We start from the raw sequence: 21,253 nt of genomic DNA, 5'->3' as shown, positions 1-21,253 counted from the left end.
GTATCTCTTCTCATGGATCCTCACAACATCGCTAATAGAGAAAATCGTGAGAAGCTTCAATCCTTACCCCTTCTTCAGAGGGGAGATCTGGGAAGGAGGGGAAAGTAGGGAAAATCAGGGGAGCAGTACTGGCATGTCCTTAGAGCAACAGATAAAACCCTTCCAGTCTTCATTCCCTTTCCCTCCACACTCTTTTCTCCTCTCCCCTCCCACCAGACCTTACCCCTACGATTTTTGTCTTTGCATATGGGAGCCTTGAAAGTAAAGACATGACCAAGAAAAGCACATTGATTCAAACCTCCTGCAGCATCCTGCCTGCCTTTCTGTTTTTGCCCAACCACAGTGACAGGTGATTTGAGGTGATGATAAATCCATGCATTTAAAGCCTTGATTGCCTGAATAAATAGGTTGGATAGCTTCAGTAATTGGATAATTAAAGCAAAATGGAGATGCCAGTGGGGCCAGAAGCTGAGAAAATCAGAATGGCTGGAGATTTCATTTTGAAAAAAATCAAAACCAGAAACCATCACGGTAGAGCAGGTAAAACCCAAAGGTACATATCCACAATAAATAAATAAATAAATAAATAAATAAATAAATAAATAAATAAATAAAACACCAAGATGAAAGGGAAGAGGGGGCTTGATTTAAATGAACTGAGATGCAAATAGAAAGGAAAGGCACACTTGAACTTCTTAGCATGGTTTCTCTTAAAGCATGCTGATCCCCAGCTCAGGATTCCAGTGGGGGTTGGACCAGGGAAGAGTCAACAGAGGCTGGAGTGCTCAACTGAATTAGTGCTTCTCACTGCCAGACCCTCCCCTCTCCACATTCCCCCTCCCTGCCCCCCACACTCTGCTTTGCTCTTTTTATCTTCTTTCCATTTCCCTCCCATTCTTATCGCCCTCTAAGTGTGGTCCTTGAGAGCTGTGGTTAAACTCCAAAATCTGTAAAAAACCACCAGAGAGGGTACCCACTGAGACACAGCTGATACCAATCAGACCCTAAGGGGGCATAAAAGGAGGGAACACCTCCATGTTTCTAAAGGGTGGAAACCCACCTCAAGGAGATAAGAGTCGTTCATCCAGGACCCCACTGCCAGACAAAGTTGTCTTCTTCTGCTGATAGCCAGATGTACTCCTCCCAATGCTCCAGCTATGCCCGTCCTAACTGAATACTGCAAGGGTCCCCACCTCATTCAACCCCCTCATCAGGGAGCGGACCGGTGTGCTCCAGCCTCTCCCCCTCACCCCATCTGCTCCAGCCCTCCAGCCACCCCCATCTCCCATGGCCCCTGTCTCTCTCTTCCCTACACTCAGCAGCTTTCCCTGGAGATTAAGTGTTTACCGTGCAGAAATGTTCGCCGCCACCCTCCCAATCTCACCAGCAACAGTAAGGGAGTTGCACTTGGGTGTTGAGCACTCACTCTGGCACTTAACCCTCAGTATCAACAATGCCTTAACCCTCAACATCACCTTTTGCTTTCCATTTTATTGATAAGGAGATTGAGACCTGAAAAGGATAGTTAACTTCTAAGCAGATAGTGATTTCCAGAAGGAAAATCCACACTCATATTGAGAACAAAACCCATACTTTTACTGTATATGATTCCCTTTTGACTTCAGTCATACATCCAACAAAACATTTATTAGGCACTTATTATATACGAGGGACTGTGTTAAGAACTATACCTGTAGAAATGAACAGCAGCATGGTGCCCTCAAGCATATAGAGAAACAAAAATAAAGACTACTAGTAAGTATAAAATGTAGTAAGTTCTTTGCTTATGGTAGGTGCTCAGCGCATATTTGGTTAAATAAAATCACTTGAATTAAACATTCAAAATCATTCCTATGAAAATAGGCAGCAAATCAGCATTTCTCTGCATGACTGGCTCAGGCAGGTCAAGGAGAATATATGGTAATGGGGGGCAAGGGTCCCTTCTATTACTATTGAAATCACAAGCCTGCCTGAAAAACACAAAGAGATATTTTTAACCCTACAGCTGAGAGAATTCACCTCCTGTTATCTGTATCTATAGATGCAAACTAGTTTGACAGAGTTCAGGTACAATGTTAAAGAAAGGCTCCATCCATGTGAATACACACATGTATGTTCATGCATGTGTGTGTACGAAAGAAAGATTTTGTGTAAGACTCTGATTGTCCAAGATGCTGTATAATACCCAAAGCAACTATTTAAAGGAAACCCATTCTGCTGAAGGCTAAACAATACCAGTTCCACTCAAACAAGCTATGAATCACATCCCTCAGACTGGAAACCAAGAATAAAAATTCGGTAATGATCTAGTTAAAAAGTTAAATTAAATGTTCATATCTGTCCTGTGATAGGAAATGGACAGGAAGACCAGCTCCTGGTGACTAGAGGGTAATCCAGTGCCAAAAATTTTACCTGGCTAAGAGTCCAGCACGGAGCTATGAGGGACACACATGAAGTCCATTATTGGCTAAACTGGGCCCTGGGCACTTTCTGTCCAGTATCTCTTTTAATTTTCCCAGTGACCCTATGTGACCCCAATGTTATCTGGGACCTCTAGCATCTCAGGATTAGGGGAAAACATTGCAGAGATGACACTGAAATGGCAAAGGTACATGGTTTGCTTGTCAGATTCCAATACATGATTAATTTGGGTTAGAATAAGGGATTTGGTGCTTCGCAGTATTCAGTGAAGAAACTACCGATTCTCATGCTGTCTCTACTTCCTGGGATATGTTCTTTTGATTTACCTTTGAAAAATGTGAATGAATGCTATTCCTGGAGGATCTACAATTTGCTTGGCACCATGGTAGGTGCTGGGTTGTGGAGATGAACACAGTCAACCTAGTTCTTGAAGTCTTGTAAAGAAGAGATGCCAACAAAATCATTACATGTAATTAGCCACATCATTATAAACTAGTCTCCACTCTGCGGCACTAAGGGAAAAACACAGAAAAGAGTTGTGTCTATGCTCGGTGCAGAGTTTTCAAGGACACAGCACCATGCCAACCCTGGCTGGGGTGGAGGAGGCACAAGAGTCATGGGGTGGGGGGTTCAAAGAGAAGAGACCCCTCCAGGGAGAGAAGTGGTGCCAGCTTACACTTTCTACCCAGACAGTCTCCCCCAGACTCTACCCTGCACAGAGCAGTCCTTGGAGACTCTGTGCTTTGTGTTCATTAGCAAGACCCTCGCCTTACAAGGGAGCAATTCAGCTTCGGAAAACTGGTTTCAGCGCCCAGCGACTGGTGTAACTGAATGTTTCCCTTCTCAATGAATTGCTTTGGCATAATTTAAGCCCAGTCATAATATTGTGGTTCACAGGAAGCTAAAGAGTGACCTTTGTAAGTTGATCAAATCATAAAACTAATGCAAATGGATGGCTGGGGCTTCCAAAGGGGCATGCATATAGGCCTCCTCCAGGAAGCTCAGCCCCAGCTCCTCTCCATGCAAACACAGCTTTAAAGAATTTTTTTCAAAGTCTTTCTTTTCCTTCTGTCAGCCATTAATTCATGACAGCCTGTACGAAGTCCAGAAATATTGAAGGAACACAAGCAGGGGGAGTGGGAGAGGGACAGCAGGTTTCCTGTGGAGCTTGAACCCTGGAATGATGAGCTGAGCCCAAGGCAGGCACTTAACGACTGAGCCACCCAGGAGCCCCTGGCAGGCAGAATTCGAAGAGTAAATTCTCTTGGTGTTAGTTGTGTGACATTTGGCAAATTAGCTTCTGAAAGTCTCCACTTGGTCATCTGTAAGTGAGGAGAGTAATAGAAGCTACCTCAAAGATAAAGCCTGCAGATTGACCCAGGATACAGAAACGTTGTGCAGCAAAGGAAAACCATTGCTACCATTGCTTTGAGTCCTAAATGAGAATCTTCCATGAAGTCAGAACGACAAACACTTTGAGTTCTTAGGTCTCAAGGTGGCATTGCCCTGGGACTTAGGTGTTGGTTCCTGCTCTATCTGGGAAAATAACTTCCTGTCTGTGGAATAACCAGGCCACCTTATGGGCGCTGTACTGTTTTGGTCTACTATTGACCCACTTTCTTGTTTCTGGTGTTCTGTCTTGCCTGGCCTTGAGGTTGGTCCCTTGGTTTGTAGCTGGCTGTCCTGCTTCTGCCTGCTCCTGGACTGTCCCTTCTGATGGACCTGGTGCCCTCTCCTGCTCCACTTTGGCTCTCTTTGTCTGCATCCTAGGCACACCAACGTTCTAACCTGATGGGTTGGAAAAATTGCAGCATCCCCTTTCTTAAAATATAGTTTTACATAATTTCTCAGCTTGAGAAATGCTGAGAAGTCTTCCTTGCAGAGATTCCAAGGATAAGTCTCCAAGTACCCTCTTGCTGAGGGGCACTAGATTCAAATGATTTTGGAAAAGGAATCAGATCCAAGCTGGCAGCCATTTTGCTGTCCTGGGGCTCCCCTTTTCTCTACCCAGTCAAAACCCTGAAATAGGAATGCCACAGCTGCTGAGGCAGGACCACCAGGGATCTTGGCTTCAGGACAGATGGTGGAAGAAGGTGTCTGAGGGTGGGACCACTGGAGCTTAGTGCTGGATGGATGGTAAGATGAGGAGGCTCCGGAGGAAGTTGGTCTGTTTGGCTTTGGTGAAAGAGCCAAGTTCAACTTTTAGACATGTGTGTGTTTGAAGGTTGAATGGATGGATACCAGGCGGCAAGAGGGTCCTTTGACCACAGAAATCAGAAATGAGGGAGTGTTTTAGTTTTAAACTTGACTCTCTTGTCCACTCCTGGTGAATTTTGGAATTCACTCTCTCAGAAATAGCATGAAAGCATACACTGTATTTGGGGGCCTCAAATGTATTCCCAGGACTAAACAAAAATTAAAATAAGGTAAAATAAAATGAGAAGATTGAAGTAAGAAAATCGATTTTTCTAATGCTAGCCCAGGGCATTCGATTTGGGGTTCTGCTAATTGCTGAAAGAGGAGAAATGGGGGAGGGGGTAGAGAATGCACCTCAGGGTTCTGAGTTAGTGATGGGGTGTGGGCTGGGAGACCTTGGCCCTGGCTGAGAAAGAAGATCTATCACATCAGGCTGAAATGGAGAGAAAAATTCACCTGTTCTATTTCTTGACTTCCGAATGAAAGCAACAAAGCATACAGAGAACTAAGTTTAAATCCTGGCTCTGCCCCTTACCAGCTGTGTGATCTAAGGCAAGTTATTTAACTTCTCTGAGCCTCAGACTCCTTGTCTGCAAAATAAAGAAAATAGTGCACAAAGGGTTTTTTTAATTCATTTGTTAGGGCTGCCATCGCAAAGTACTACAAAGTTAGGGTGTCTTCAGGAGATGCTGATTATCTAGAAGTTCAAGAGGCTAGAAGTCTGAGATCTAGGGTCAGCAGCACAGTTTCTTCCTGAGGCTATGAAGAAGAACTCTGTTCCATGCCTTTCTCTTTGTTTCTGATGACGTGTTGGCAATCTGTGGCAATAATCTTTTGCATGTAGAGACATCACCCAAATCTCTGTGAAACCATCAGCGGTTTACCTGCATGTAGGATTAGGGAAGGTGCTGAAGAACCCATGCCCATGGTCTGGGGTTTTCTGTGGTGTTAGCAATATCATGGTGATAAGACACTTGAGAGCACTGGGTGGGGAACTGCTGGTCTGGGAACTGGTGCAGCCCCTTGCTCTGCCACAGCCTTGCTGTGTGACCTTGGATAAGCTTCTTCCCCTCTCTGCGCTTCGATGGCCTCATCTGTAAAATAAGTGGCTGGAATGCCTCTTCTCTGTGGACCCTGCTAGCCCAACATTCTTTGATATTCTGATCCCCACTCAGGTCCAGCTCCAAAGTCAGTTGGAAGGAAATTCTGCTGAATTATAGGTGTCATGAGGGATAATGCTGTCCACAGCTTAGATTTCTTCCTGGCTGAACTGCTGCTGTGCTGAGGTTGTGCCTCTGGATCAGGAATTGGAAGGGAGAAAAAAGAAGGAAAGATCATCTGCTTGTATCTAAAAAGGAAAGAGAGCAAAATGGGAAGCCCAGATCAGTCTTCCTCCTGCCCATCTTTGAAGCGCAGATAGGCACTTTCCCTGAATAGTGTGAGTTAGTGTGATGAATGAGGCTATTTGATTAAGCAGGATGAAATTGGCGAGCCAGAGTTCCCTGTGTTTTAGTTTGCCTAATGGCTGTAATCAGAAATCACGCCGTCATCTTTTCAAAAGTGGAAGCCAGTGGTGAGGCTCACAGGTAGTTGTGTGTCTGTGGTTCTTTTGAAGACCCCACATCTCTCCTGGAGCCTCTGCGAGATTGAGTCTGTGGAGGGGTCTCTAATGAAGTCTCCACCAACACCAAAGTAATTGGATCACTTTGTCAATTCAGTTAACAGCCCATTGGTTCAATTTCCTTTTGTAAATTTAGATTAGATAGCCAGTACCTAGGACAGTCCCTGGCACCAAGTAATGTGCTTCAAAAGTATTTATTAAATTAATTAATCAGTGAGTGACAGAACAGTGAGGGAGTGCATGAATAATGGATGGAAGCCTTGTAGGTAGGGGGGAGAAAACGTACGGATGAATTTTTGCTCTTTCTGTCAAATTGACATTGTGTTTGATAGGACGTGATAGGTATTTGTGATGTAGACCCCATCTGTTTATTGGTTTCTTATGGATTAAAACAGAGATTCCTACTTTTGAGCCCTGGGTCTTTCCCTCAGTTGCTGTGTAAACTTGGGGAAGTTGCTCAGCTTGTCTGTGCTTTAGTTTTCTCATCTCTAAAATGAAAATAATAGCAGTACCAAGCCTAGCTCCTGGGGATGGCGGGAGGATGGGAGATAGTAAGTGTGAACTGTAATTACACTCTGTGGCCCACGGACCTACAGATTAGTCTAGATGAGAATGCATTAGAGAGCTGCCTCTACCGTGGGATGCAGAAAGGGCAATGAGTCTGTTCTCTCCCAAATACCATGCCACTGAGCCAGTAGTGTACCTAAAATTCCTACTCTTGGAATTCCCTTTGGGAAAAAGAAGAAAGAAAAAAAACAATTCCCTTTAAGCTAAAGAAGTCCCATTGTTGATATGAATGACATGAGAAGGTAAACTTATTCAGTAATTAACCACTAGTTATTTCCCAGACTTCAGTCTACCTTCAAAAGACTGGGTTGTATGCATACATATTAATGCCTTGGCTTTGGAGTCACTCAGTTCAAATCTGGGAGCACATGTGGCTGTGTGACCTTAGACAGTTACTAAAAGTCTCTGAATCTCTGGGTACTCAACTACGACCAGCTAATGATATTTCTTAGTGTTCCTATGGGGATAATACGAGATAATGTACATGAAACTATTTGCATATATCACTCATATTCAGTTAAAGGGTGTGATTATTATTACCATGATTTTTCTCCCATTGAAAACGTGTTCATAAAAACATTATTATGGATGAAATGTTTGTGTCGCCCACTCCCATGCTTATATGCTGAAGCCCTAATCCCCGATATGATGATATTAGGAGGAGGAGCCATTGGGAGGTAATTAAGTATAGATCGTGTCATGATGGTGGAGCCCCCAAAATGGGATTAGTGCCATTATAAGAAAAGGAAAAGATTCGATGCTCTCTCTCCGCCCTGTGAGGACATAGCGAGAAAGTGACTGTCTGCAACCCAGTACAAGAATCCTTACCAGGAGCCCAGCCATGCTAGCACACTGCTCAGACTTTGATGTTCCAGAACTATGGGAAATAAATGTCTGTAGTTCAGGCCACCAAGGTATATGGTATTTTGTTACAGCAGTGCAAGCCGACTAAAACAAACAGGAAAGGCAATTCTCAAAGGTTTTCAATCATATTTGGAGCATAGCAACATTATTGAAACAAGTTTCAGCTCCCAAAATGACCACTTTGAATCACACCCCTCATCCTTATGTGGCTCGTTTCCCATCTGCCACAGATCAGTGACTGTTGATTGGCCCACACTGGCAAATGGTTCTGGAATACACGGAGGGTTATGGAAGGTCTCTTGAAAGGATATAGTCTCTGAATGGGGTTCAGAGAGATGAATAGGATGGGGTGTGAAGCGGGGGAGAAAAGTCATTCCTGTTTCCTTGGGACTGTGGCCACTTTCACGAGTTCCTGGTATCCTGTGTCCCCCTCCTCTCACTTCCCACCCTGCTCTCCATTCCCCCACCCCCATTTGTGCCAAAGAGAGCCAAGGAGAGAGATCTCTCCTTCTCCTTCAGAAACCTCTGTTTCAGTCATTTGTTCCCAGCATTTTATGGTTCCAACGTTAGGAGGCTCCTCCGTGCACCTTGCACCCTGGCCACCACATCTGGGATCAGGCACTTCCTCTGGAAGATTCCCAGGCTCAAGAAGAGAGCTGTACCAAGCAAGAGCAGGCAGGGGCACGTGAATCCGAATCTTTTGCTGGTTTTAGAGATTGTCTTTCTCTTTCGACTGGAATCTCGCCTTGCCACTTGGCCCCAGGATGGAGTCAGAGATACCACAAGGTCTGGAGACGCAGACATTCCCTCTTTGCTCTATCAGGGGAAAGGGGGGAATCCGAGAGGGGCAGAGAAAGAGACACACCATACAGCAAAACACAGCACCATATTTCGGTTGCCGCTGAGAAAAGGGTTAAAGAGAGATTTTCTTCTCAGATCTTATTGAGATCATTTTATGGCTCCGATCTCAAGGGAAATGAGCAGTTTGCACATTTACCGTTTCCTATCAGTCGACCATCTGTAGGCACCACCTTTCACAAAGAGCTTATACATTAACTGGTCACTTTATCATCGTAATATATTTGGAAAAATCAAAAACCAGCTGTTAGAAAGCCATAAACTGGAGACTTTATTACATATTGTTTATCATTACTTTAGTATTTGGAGATTCATAATGCACGGACTTTGAGATCTATCTGTATTGCCAAGGAGGCCAAAGTTTATTTCCCTAATAATATGCAAATGGAGCCTTTATACCAGATAATGAATAATCACTTTAGATTAAAGGCTGAATTTTCTTTTAGTGGTACTGGCAGTGCAGCCTTTTGCATGCAGTTAATAATTAATTTAAAGAATTACCACTTCAGTGAGCCCTGCTTACATTATTTATTAAGTGTAATTAAAGTATTTATTAGTCAAGTAATAAATGAGGGACAATCCCCAGCACCTTCACAGTGTTGTAAAATAATCACAGACCATGTTTATCTGCAAAACAAGACTGAGTGTGGCTCAAGTGTGTTTATAGATTATTCGTGATCATTCCATGTACTGGCAGTGTCCCTCAACAATGGCTGTGTGTCTGGCGTGCCCACCTGCTTCCATCACTTGGCTCATTCTACAGGAAATGAGTGTCTTGGCTTTTTCTCATTGTTGATTTGTGTGTGTCGATTTGGACGGAAAATAAAGGGGATTTCTTGGTTTAAGCGAGCAACCCCATCCACCGTGTTGGTGCAGCTCAGAATGGCTACTCCTAAAGGGCTACTGAAAACATTGCCCATACTTAAGATGATTATTTAATTCTTGTCCAAACTGGGACAAATTGGGGAATGAAAGGGGATGTTATTAATAATATGTAAATCGAGAGGGTTCTAGGCAAACCAAAACTGAACCTCTAAAAATTAGCATGGCCTTTATCCAACTAGCTGGGTGGTTTTTACCAGGCTGTGAATATAAAAATCACCTTTTACCCCTGACTGCCACTCACCACGTAAGGTTTTAGATAGAAAAATGGACCTCTGCTTTTTCTCATTTTCAGGCAACTTTGGGCCGCCCATAGTCTCCCCCGGGAAACCTTTCCCAGTCCCTCCAACCAGAAATGACTACTCCTTCTAATACCCATCACATTGCTTACCCCACTGTTGGTGCCTATCTCAACGGCTCACAGCATCTTTATTTATGTATTTATTTTTAACAACTCCATGAAGAGATTGTAAACTCTTTACAGAAGGAGATGAATTATACTTGCAGATTTTTAGCGCTTCCAACATCCTTACGTTGGTGCCTTGCTAAAAGCAGGTACATGGTAAACATTTACTAAATAGATTTTATAGTTGGGAAGCACAATCCCTTGTCTTTCTAATCAGCAATGAAGGTAAAATTTCAATCCAGAATCCCTGACCAGAATCTACTCCTGAGCAGATGAATCTGGGGGGGTGGGGTGCATAGCAGAGGAAGGTGTGACTGGCAGGCCCCATTCCAAGGGCCATTCAAGTCTGCCTGCTTGACAGTAGATTACTTGCAAATCACTGAACAGAGTCTCAAGGTCCACTCCGGTCAGACCAATGCCTCACTGGCCCTAGAGCATCATGGTCAGCTTTTGTTTTCTGAGTCCCTTCTCTGGAAAGTTCTCCATCCTATGCTCTCTGAAAAGAGCGAATAAAACCTACCAAAGTGTATATAAGGTAAGAGGCTTTTCTGAGGTGACCTAGATGATTGGTTCATCTCTGCAAATTTGACCTCTTCATCTCCATGAATCCCACCTACCTCATGTTCCACCTCCTCTCCAAAGACTTTTCCTGAGCACCTCTCTGACCATTTAAAAGTCTGCATTGTCCATACCTCTCATTGCAAACCCTTTACATCTTTGGGTTGCCCTAAGCTTTATACACATATACCTCCAGCCATCCAGAAAAGAGTGGTGCGCTCTCCCCTCCCTGTAGTTCCCCACAGTACTGGGCACACAGTGCTAGTAAGTGAAGAAAGGAGAACCAGACCTCACCTAGTTTTCCCAGAACGCTTCCTTCTCCTGCCTGCCTGTCTTTAGTCTCCCTCCCTTCCCAGAATTCCCCCTGAAAGCTATTGTCACTTATCAAAAGATACTCTGTATTAAGAAGGAGAGGAGGTGATGTGGGGTCAAAGTTAAAGGGGCTGAGTGGCATTTGAGAAAGCAACCCCAAAGAATCAAACTTCATGTTTTAATAATAGCCAGGACTACTGGGCCCAAACTTGCGGGCTTATAAATTGATTTGTCTTTGGGCCCCTTTGCAGAGCTGTTTCTAGGCGACCGACAGGTGGGCCGTATATCATGTGCACTCGGGCCTCTTGCTGTGGCAGCCTGCTCCTGACCTCTTAATCAAGCCGAGTGCCGGGGCATGGAGAGGAGATGCGCAATCACTTATGGAAACACCCAGCTGGCGTCAGGCCCACCAACCATCTGCCTGTCTCACTTTGGTCAGACTGACTGTCTGCTAATGCCCCCTTCTCCTATGAGCCATTTATATATTTCCCCAGCCTTTTTTTTTTTTTAACTGGAAAACAGCATTATTGGACCTTTTCCTGCTCTGCTTGGTTACAGCTGTGAATCACAAAGTTTGAAATCAGTCGAAGATGAAGTCAACTGCGTATTCTGCTTGAGTGGGGAGAGGTCCCAACTGCTGATCTAGACTTGTTTGGTGTTTGATCCTTTATTTATCTATAAATTTGACATGGCCCTGTTAGGAAACATCTTTCTGTTGTTCATTTTCTCATTCTTTTTGTTTTGCCAAAGGGAAGGGGCCTTTGCTGAGTTGTAACCGAAGGTCAACATTTCTTCTTGGCCTTGTCAAGAGGTAATCAATGTAAAGACAATACAACATGAGAATTGCACCCAGCTGGTAGCAGCGGGGATGGGACAGAGGTAATAGAGATTTGACATAATTCCCCTTGGCTCTCTGCTACTTCCTGAAGTCAGTAATAGATCACAAATATAGAGTAGTGAACAGAGCAGATGAACCTGGGGTGGGATCCTTGCCCATCATCATTGTTCCACTCAGCTAGGGTTGAGCGAGTACCACAGGGCAGAAAAGCACCATGGCTTCTGAACAGAAACACACAATCCCTATACCTACAAGGTAACACTGACAGTTGGTTAATCATCCAATCAATAAATCAATATTGACAATATCCTCCATGCCTGTCTTGGTTTGAGTTCCCCAGGAACAGACCAGATAAGGATGTGAGTGTACACTGTTTACCTAGGAATTGGAGGCAGCACTAGGAGACAAGAACAGGAAGTAATATAGGGAAGAAAAGGCAATGAATAAAATAGACATGATTGATTTAGCCAGCTACTGCTGTGGGCCATGGAGCCGAATTCTCAAGGAGACTCTGGGAAATAGTGCAAAGCACATGGTTCAGAACCACTTTAAGGAGTGATGGAGTTGGGATGTTTATACACCAGCTTCAGAGATTCATTAGTTTGAGGGCTATTGCTGGAAGGTGGTAACTCTTTGAAACTCTGGTCTGCCGTATATACAAAGAGCAAGCTTTCCCCTACTGAGGGTGAAGGAGGAAGAGCCTTCAGGCACCGAGAGGCAGCTACTGGTTTTTGTAAGTTAGCTGGAGCCCACTGAAGGGTCCGAGGAGTAGGGCAGGGCCCTGAAAGCACCTGTTACAAAGCTGATCCCTAAGTGAGAGAGCAAGAAACTGAACATACACATTCTATGGCTTCATGCAATCAATTTGGAAGGATGAAACTATTAGAAAGCAATCCAAAAATCAAGCACTAAGTAACATAATGAAGACTGAGAAAAAATGGAAATTCAGGGGAAGGAAAAGTAACTGTCCAACCATTGGGAAATCTTATGGAAAAAAAAAAAAAACTTAAAATTAGAGGTGCCTGGGTGGCATAGCCGGTTAGGCATCCAGCTCTTCATTGCATCTCAGGTCATGATGTCAGGGTTGTGAGATCGAGCCCTACTTTAGGCTTCACACTCAGTACAGATCTGCTTTAGAGTCTCTCTCCCTCTCCCTCTGCCCCTCCCACTCATGCACTCTCGCATTCTGTCTCTCTAAAATAAATAAATCTTTTTAAAAACCTTACAATTAATTTAGGACTTGAAGAATGGATAGAATTTGGATTATGGAAAGGAGGGAAAGAAAAGATGGGTTAATATTATTTATTCCCAAAATTGGATACAAAAAGCAATTTGAAAAATAAATAATCAAATTGAGTTCAGTGAACTTTTCCCTCCTATGCACATTTACATGATCATCTTAGAGATAGTTTACCTATATCCATGATTTCACTCCAAAAGACCATTTTAGTTTCAGTTTCTTGCAATCTCAATTCAGTGGCCAAAGAAATTTGGATCAGATGAATTCTCAATTACTTTCCTATCAGAGATTTTAAGAATCATGAGTCATCAGTAAACTATTCAAAGGACCAATGATATTCTATTTTGAAAGATTGTCTTGCTGGTTATGTGAATAATTACTGCCTGCCTTATCTGTTTGCCCATTCAGCAAGTCAAACCTCGGTGAAACAATATTTTAGAATTTAGGGGGTGTTCATATGAAGAGTGGGGACAGGTCTGTCACATGCTCCTTTGACAGAGGAATGGATACATGTATAAGAGATGTCCTTGGCTGCTGGTTTGACCCTCCATGGGAGGCAAAATAGTGTTTGGGTTTAGCTGAGAGCTTGGACTCAGAGAAGACTGGGTTTGAATCCCAGGTCTGCCGTTTGCCAACTTCATGACTTTTGCAGCTTGACCCCTGTAGACATTAGTTTTCTCATCCCTAAATTGGAAGTAATAGCTTTCATTGCCAGAATTGCTATAGGGATTAAAGTGAAAATGGACAGTGCCTATCAAGTATGTAGCCTAGTGTCTGAAAAATCCAATGTTCAATGATAATGAAAACAGTGCGTTTTAAAAAAAGAAAGAAAGAAAGAAAACCAAGGTGCATTATTTGTAGCCATCAATTGTACATGCCCTTCTGGTTTCAGGGCTTCTTACTGCTTAATTTTACATACCACATACTAAGTCCCTAATATTAGTTCATACCATGTAGGAGTGAGATGGGAATGTGCTATTTCTGGCTGCATACTTTGCACATTAGTCCATACATGCACTTTAAGCTCAGGACAAATAGAAAAGAATCAACTATGTAGGTTAATATCATAGAAATAAGAGCTTTTTAAAAAATTGGCATTAATTTTATGTATTGATTATTTTTCTTGTTGGTTTCATTTTTTTTCTCTCCAACACAATGGACTAGAAAAACACGGTGCTTCTTTGTGAATGTTGCTCCCAGGACAACTACTCTGTGGTGTTGGCAGCAGGTCACAAGGCAAGGCCGTGAGGGGCCAAGAGTCTGGCAAGATAAGGGCAAGGTCAGACATGTGAAAAATTGCCACAGGGCAAGGAGTAAGCTGTGAAGCATAGCTAGGATCTGAGATGGGTCTGAGGAATTCTTCCAGCAGCATCAGAGAGCAGGTCTCAAATGGAGGGCAGTGTCTTTCTCCTTTGTAGTGGTCCAGAGAGGACACTGCAGCCCTGGCATGGACAGCAGCCTGACCCAGGGTGACCACATACTGGTGGCCCAACCCTGGATACTTTAGAGAGCAAGAGGAGGAATTATTAATCACTGCCGAGACAACTGATGCAACCAAGACTGTCCCAGGCAAACCAGGACCTACAGTCTCCCAGGTCTGGGGTCTTTTTCCTTTTCACTTAGAATCAAACCATTTACTTAGCCCCACTCTGGCTGGGAAGCCCAGCCCTCAAATTCTAAGATCCCAATAGCTGTCAAAATGCTCCCTCTCCTTAATCCCCATCACCTAGGTAACCCATTCCCTACCTTGATCCTCTTCCTTAGGGATGGATGAGAGGCTCCTATCTGCCTCTAGACAGTCCATTGCTCTCCAGCATCCCCATCTGCGGGCTGAGCCCTCCAGGTGAAGAGGGTGAGGAAGGAAATGACCAAAAAAACTGAGTAATCAAGACGAATCATATTTCAGTGCAATGTTTTTTAAAAATCAAAATCCATGCCAAAAAAAACCCTTGAGGAGAAAGAGATCAAAATTTCAAATAAAGACAGGTCAGTAGCAGTACTGTGCCAAGGCATATGGGAGCCTAAAGCAGAAGGAAACAGTCATACTGATCTTGTCCTTAGCTTAAGTCTTGATGTTTCCTTCATTATGGATTTTTGCATTAATTTTTTTTAAAATATTAAATTAAAATATTATTTGTCTTGGTGGTGGAATTCTATGGAGGCACCTCCGATTTTGTGCCTCTCTTGCCTCACTCTCCTCCTGGCCCTGAATTTCGTGTAAATAACACTAGCTGCCACTCATAGAGCATTTGGTGGGAAGCTGGCCTTGGGCTAAGTACTCTGCTTGTTTAATCATCCCCTCCAGGTAGGACTCCACCACACAGCTCTGCCTTCACAGTGTTCCCTACTGAAACCGGTCCTCTTGATTACCAGAAACTCCCAAGTCGAGTTACTCTTTCTGAGCAAGGAAAAAAAGCTTAAAGCTGGAAAGACCCACTGAAACACCCTAACTCTTTGCTTTCTTTTTTCGCATGAAAATTTCAGTCTTACTAGTGGAGATATGTGACTGGCCCAGGGTCACACAGCTGCTTGGGACTAGGGTGCATTTATTCATTAACTCAACAAATATTGATCGAGCATCTGCTACATCCTCTGATGTAGACACTGGGAACGGAGTAAGGAACGAAAGGGACGGTGTCCCTGCTGTCACGGAGCATATGCTGTAGTGTGGGAAGGCAGTTAATAAACACACACAGACACACATATACACGTATCAGATGAGGATAGGAGCCACGAAAAATTGAATCAAGGTGGAGAGGAAAGAATGATGGCGTGAGATTGGGGTTTCATTTTGCATAAGATGTTCATTAAGGGATTTTTGGTGGGTGGTTTGAGCAAACACCTAAATGAAGAGAAGGGAAGAGGAAACTATGTGGACAGAGGGGAGGTGATGGGAGCTAGTTCTAGGACAAGTGCCTCCACTTTAACACTATGGACATTTAGGGTGGGATAATTCTGTATTGGGGGCTGGAGGGGAAGACCTATACATCGTAGGGTGTTTAGGAGCACCCCTGGCCTCTACCTACTTGATACCAGTAGCACATCCCTCTCATTTGTGATACCCAAAAATGTCCTTAGCCATTGCCAAGTGTCCTCTGAGGAGTAAAACTGTCCCCAGCTAGAACCAGAGTTTATGTACATAGTAAGAGGCAAGTGCAAAGGCCCAGAATAGGTCAGGCTCCTCCTGTAGCTCAGAGCAGTGCTCTCTGTCACCTGTCAACCCCACCAGCCCCGAGCACCTACCACCTGCAGAGCCAGCCCCACCCCCGACACACCCTTGTGTCTGATTCATTTCTCCCAGCCTGGCTGTTGGCCATCTTTCATCCTCAAGAGCAAAAGCTCCCGGAGGGCAGCTGTCCAGCCTTCATTTCTCTACATCCTGTGGAGGACTGGGCTCCAGGTGGGCTGGCTGCATGCAGGCACACTCCCTTCTGCGCCTGCATGGTGGAGACACTGCAAAGAGGGGGAGAGAGCTCAGGAGAACACGGCATCCCAGAACTGCAGCCCAGCCCACACCCTTCTGTGAATTGCCCTCTCTGCGTACTTAAGGCTGTGCAGCTCTCACAAAGGGACAACATGTGATGCAAGTTCACCTTCCACTCAATTAACCTTGAGAGAGAAGGGGTTTTTTTTTCCTCCCCCCAAGAGACTTTTTTTTTTTTGATGACCTTTTTGAAGCATCTTATTTTCTGGGCAAAAAGCCAAATGATACACTCTCTTCCCAGCTGCAGGGCTGTTGTAGATTCTCAAAGCTGAGGTAAAGACAGCCTTTGGAATAAATGCAAGATGGGCAGTGGGGTTGGGGGAATGTGAAGAAATGCCTTATTATTCCATCCGAGATGTGCCTGGAGGGATAGAGTCTACAGGACCCACGAGATGCGGGGACCTGGAGACCTCGGGGCTGCCAGGCACTCCCCCCAATTAGGGAGCATGCATGAATATGAATTTTAAAAAATCAATTCCACTTTGGGTGAAAGTTGAATATTAATAAGTTACAACAAAGCACATCTTGCACAGTATTTTGCAATATATGAAGAGAGTTTTTTTTTTTAACCGATGTAATCTCTGAGTCTCAGCTTCACTTATCAAATAACATTGGATCTTATTTAAGATTGGATCAGTGGGGCAGAATAAATGTTAGAGTATATTTTCAACTGATTTGTTGGACAATGGTACCCAAAGACTCCCCTAGCCCATTCCAGATGTTCATCATCCCTGATGGTAGGTTTAGAGAGGAGTGGCATTGGCCCCCCCCTTTCTCTCCAGTGCAGGTCCTCCATAACCAACTGTGTGTATGTGCAGAAGGGAAAATGAAAGAGAACACACCGACCAGCTCCACCTCCTCATGGGGTTGTACCATTGGCAGCTCTGATGGCAAAGGGAGATTCATGAAAGTGGCTGAGTTTGCTTCAGATCCAGTGTTTCCCCCTCTCTCTAAGGCCCAAAGGCAGTTGGGAGACATGTAGAATCTTAGAAAACTTACTCGAAAGCAACAGTGTAGAGTCACTGGCTGATGGCTTATTTCGTGGGAACTAGGAAGTCGTAACTGGAAGTCAGAAGGCTATGCTGGCGAAAACACAGAAGAACCACAAGGTCAAGAGTATAGTCACAGAAGCATGGACAGGCTGGCTTCCAATTCTGGCTTTGACACTTGCCCTTTATCCTCATGACCTTGGCCAAATCCCTTTACCTCCCTATGCCTCCATCCTCCCATCTGTAAAATGGAGATAATAGGAGTAGCTAGTTCTTAGGGCTGGAGGAGAAGGAGTGTCCTGGATTCAGATGCCCTCCAACAAGGAACTGAGTATCAAGGATCAAAAGTGGCCAAGAGGGGAAGCAGGAAGCTGAGGACAAGCACGTGTAGGCTCCCCCTAAAGAATGGTGTTGAGAGGCATGCCAAAGGGCAGATGCCACACTGGGACTTTGCTCTGGGTGTGAGGGAGTGGAGGGGTTGCAGGCTACAGCATGAAGGGAGAGAGACGAAGAAGAGATGCCTGCCCCAGGGGAGGCACTGCTGCCTAACATCTGCCATCCTGCAGCCTCCTGGGGGAGGCCCTGAGGCCAGGATCCAAGCAGCACAAAAGAGCTTTCTGGAACAAGTTTGCAGAAATGGGCACTAATGTAAAGGCATCTCTTTAGTCCCAGTTCCTATCATTAGTTTCCATTTGCTGTCACAGGATGAAGGACCAGTGATTTGTGTTCCATGAAAATGTTCTTCCCGGAACATTAGGAAAGGAGAATTGGCATCATTGCAACACCCAGAGTGGCCCTGAGGCTTCTGGGCGGGGAACCCCCACTCGGGGTGACACAGGAAGAGAAGCCTTTCTCTTCAGGCAACTCAAACCCCCAGATCTACTCACCCCAGACCCCCTGCTAAAGAGTCTTTTCCTCCTGACAGTGTCTTGAAATGATCGACTAGCCAGGCGCTGATTTCGGTACCATCTCTGCTGTCTTGTCAGCTGTCCGTACTTCGGTGAATCAGGCTAGAACTGGGCAAGAGCTTTGAATATTTCCAGTCTGGCTCCTCTAGAAGCTAGGAGCCGGAGAGATTTTTAATCTGCCCAAGAGCACATTCGCCAGCCACATGATGGTGTCTGAGCCCCATGTCCTCATGGGTTTGTGCAGCTGGGACAGCATGGTAGAGGTAGAGACACGTCACTCGAAATCTGGATGGTGTGCCTGATGACCTTTCACAGCTGTGGCCAAGTTAGAAAACTCACAGGATGTTTGATGCAAGAGAGTGTGCTGATGTACACAAAGCTATACCTCAGGGTACAAATAACAGTTAAAAATAGGACAATTATAATGAAGTGCTCTCTGTATAGCAGGGGAAGATTCCAAATGGGAGGACTATGCATGGCCATCGGATCTGAGCTAGGGTGGACTTTTTAAAATTTTTTAATTTAAATTCAATTTAATTAACATACAGTATATTACTAGTTTCCGAGGTAGAATTTAGTGATTCATTGGTTGTGTATAACACCCAGTGGGCATTCCATCAAGGGCCCTCCTAATGCCCATCCCCCAGTTATCCCATGCCCCTCCTCCCCTCCCCTCCAGCAACTCTCGGCTTGTTTCCTATAATTAAGAGTCTCTCACAGTTTGTCTCTCTGTCTGTTTTCAACTGATTGCCCTGGAGTGGATCTGTAGAGATCCCTCAGTGTTTCCGTGCAGCACTTTTGCTGAGCAAGTGAGTCCATGAAGGTCATTGTCAGACCCTAACTCCCTCCAGCAATGAAGAGTGCCAGCCAGCTCAGGTAGGAGACACTAACCTGCCATTCATCGCGCCAAGGTGCCCTACATCTTGCAACCGTCTATTCCCAGGGCCTCTTCCAGTGCCTGGTACACAGGCTGCCCAGAAATCAGCTAAGGAACATATGTTCCTACCCTGGTCTGACATTCGGGGACTAGATTTGGAAGCTAGAAGTGCTCATGCTATGACTTCATTCACTTCCATGGGTGGCTTTGAGGGAGGAACCCCTCTTTGGACGAACCTATGTATATGGGGTGCAGGCCTAACCTGGTCAAACCAGAAGGTGAGAAATCTGAGCATTCAGTCTCCTCATCTGTCCCATCCTTGTCCACCTTCTCCAGTCACTAGTTCATTCTACATTCTGGGCTCTTCTAATTTCCTTTAATACTCAAAATTGCTCTCAGAGACAGAGCCATTAGGTTCTGAGGGATTGAGAGGCCATTTTCATTGAGCTATATAACCTGTTACCTTCTCAAGCATATTCTCATCTGACAGGAAACAGTGCAGCCTTAAACATGGCGCATCTCAGGCAGCCACAGCGTCAGGTAAAGGGGGAGGGAGAGGCTGAGACGCCTCCCTGACAGCCCTCCACAAATCATGCACTGACCCCTCACCTGTTTTCCCCACCATCGCTTCCATGCTGTACCTTCCTACCAGAGTCTTTCCACAGATACATATTGGGGCTGCCCAACTCACCTTGGGGGGCCAGCCCAGAATTTGTGGTTCACACTGTTCCCAAAGCCCTTCGTGAGGGGAGCATATCCTTTTGTGAAAATTGCAGCCTAGGACAAAATAGCATTACAGTCTAGGTTTACAAAAATACTGAGGAAGCCCTAACAAAATCTACTCAAACCAACAACAGAGACTATGCACTAAATAAAGAGAATATCAGTAACATTTCACATATCTTACATTAGCAATAATGGATCCCAGTGAGTTCTGTGCTATTAATTCCACTTACCATCCCTCCCTCCCTGGAAACTTTTCACGTTCTTCCTTCCCTGCAGCTTTAATGAGATACTTGTAAATTCATTTCGCTTTGTTGCGGAAAATACTCACCCTAAGAAGCATTTGGAATGTGTGGGCCTGGTCCTTGGGTGTCTTTAAGATTTTATTGGCTCCTGCCTCCTGGGTCTCGCTGTGTGACTTGGAAGCTGGAGAGAGAAGAGGCTTTGGCTTGCCTTTATTTAACTTACTTGGATGCCAATGGAGATTTCTCAAACCCTTGCTCAATGCTTACTGTCATAGGCCGGGGGCACCTGCCCCGGTCATTCCCACCAGATTTCACCTCTCACCTCCCTCACTAGGCCAGTCAACATTATTTTCCCCAGTTCATCTTCATCCTCCCCCCAAAACTTTATCTCTGTTTTCTGTTTCCTGCTGCACTCTTTCCAAGTCCTCCTGTTTCTTATTATTCCCGACATTGACAACCTGCCAGTCCCAGCGGCCCTGGCTGCTGAGCAGACGTGCAGAAGTAAACCGGAGCTCGCTAGTTTTTATTGCATCAGGGGGACTTGCATGGGGGAGAGCATGACTGTGGTCACCTCTCAGAGATGCTCCTTTGCATTAGGGACATTGGAGAATGTGAGGGTGAATCTGAATGACAGGGTCACCTCCAGGAGCCGCCTCGTTTGGATGTGATTGAGTGATTTATTAATGAGAATTGCATTTCTCTCTCTTCCCCCTCAGCTAGGAGCAGCATTATGAGCCATCCTCCAGTAGAACCAGACTAATCTCCTTTTTTTAGAACCTACTCTAATTTAGTCTAGGCCTTAGGAATCTATCTCTCAACTCTGCTAGGAAGCCTCACACTGATACTTGAGATCAAAGTGTCTAGAATAGTTTTGGCTCTCTAAAGAGCTAGTTCTGAAGCAAAATCCATGTTTATCGTCAGAGCCAGCCAAATGTTGAGGGAGAACCCACCTTTGCTTATGTGATACAGCATTAAGGGCCATGAAAAGACCGTCAGATGAACTTACTTTTCTCCTAAGTGCCTTAAAATCACATCGTTTGAGAGTAAGAATATATTTAAGTTAGGTAGCATTACTCACCTTCAGCATTTAAAAAAAATTTTGTTTAGGTTTATTGACTGATTGATTGATGGATTTGGAGGGGGAGGGGCAGAGGAAGAGAGAGAGGGACGGAAAAAATCAAGCAGACTCCAAGGTGGGTGTAGAACCCATCGCAGGGCTCGATCTCGCAACCTTGAGCTCAGACCTGAGCCAAACCAAGAGTCG

At 44.8% G+C, this 21,253-nt stretch overlaps 1 long non-coding RNA gene across 1 annotated transcript in view; it reads right to left on the bottom strand.

The window, feature by feature from the left end:
• The window catches only part of LOC116572353, a 55,151-nt gene extending 34,990 nt beyond the window's left edge, over window positions 1-20,161 (bottom strand). Inside the window, exon 1 of the long non-coding RNA XR_004278268.1 lies at window positions 20,076-20,161. This is a non-coding gene — a long non-coding RNA (uncharacterized LOC116572353). The remainder of the gene's footprint in view (window positions 1-20,075) is intronic.
• Window positions 20,162-21,253: the final 1,092 nt, after the last annotated feature.

Source organism: Mustela erminea, chromosome 13 (genome assembly GCF_009829155.1).
Source record: "Mustela erminea isolate mMusErm1 chromosome 13, mMusErm1.Pri, whole genome shotgun sequence".
Classification (NCBI taxonomy): Eukaryota; Metazoa; Chordata; class Mammalia; order Carnivora; family Mustelidae; genus Mustela; species Mustela erminea.
Note: the sequence above shows the minus strand (reverse complement) of the source record. Positions and strands in the feature narration are given on the sequence as shown.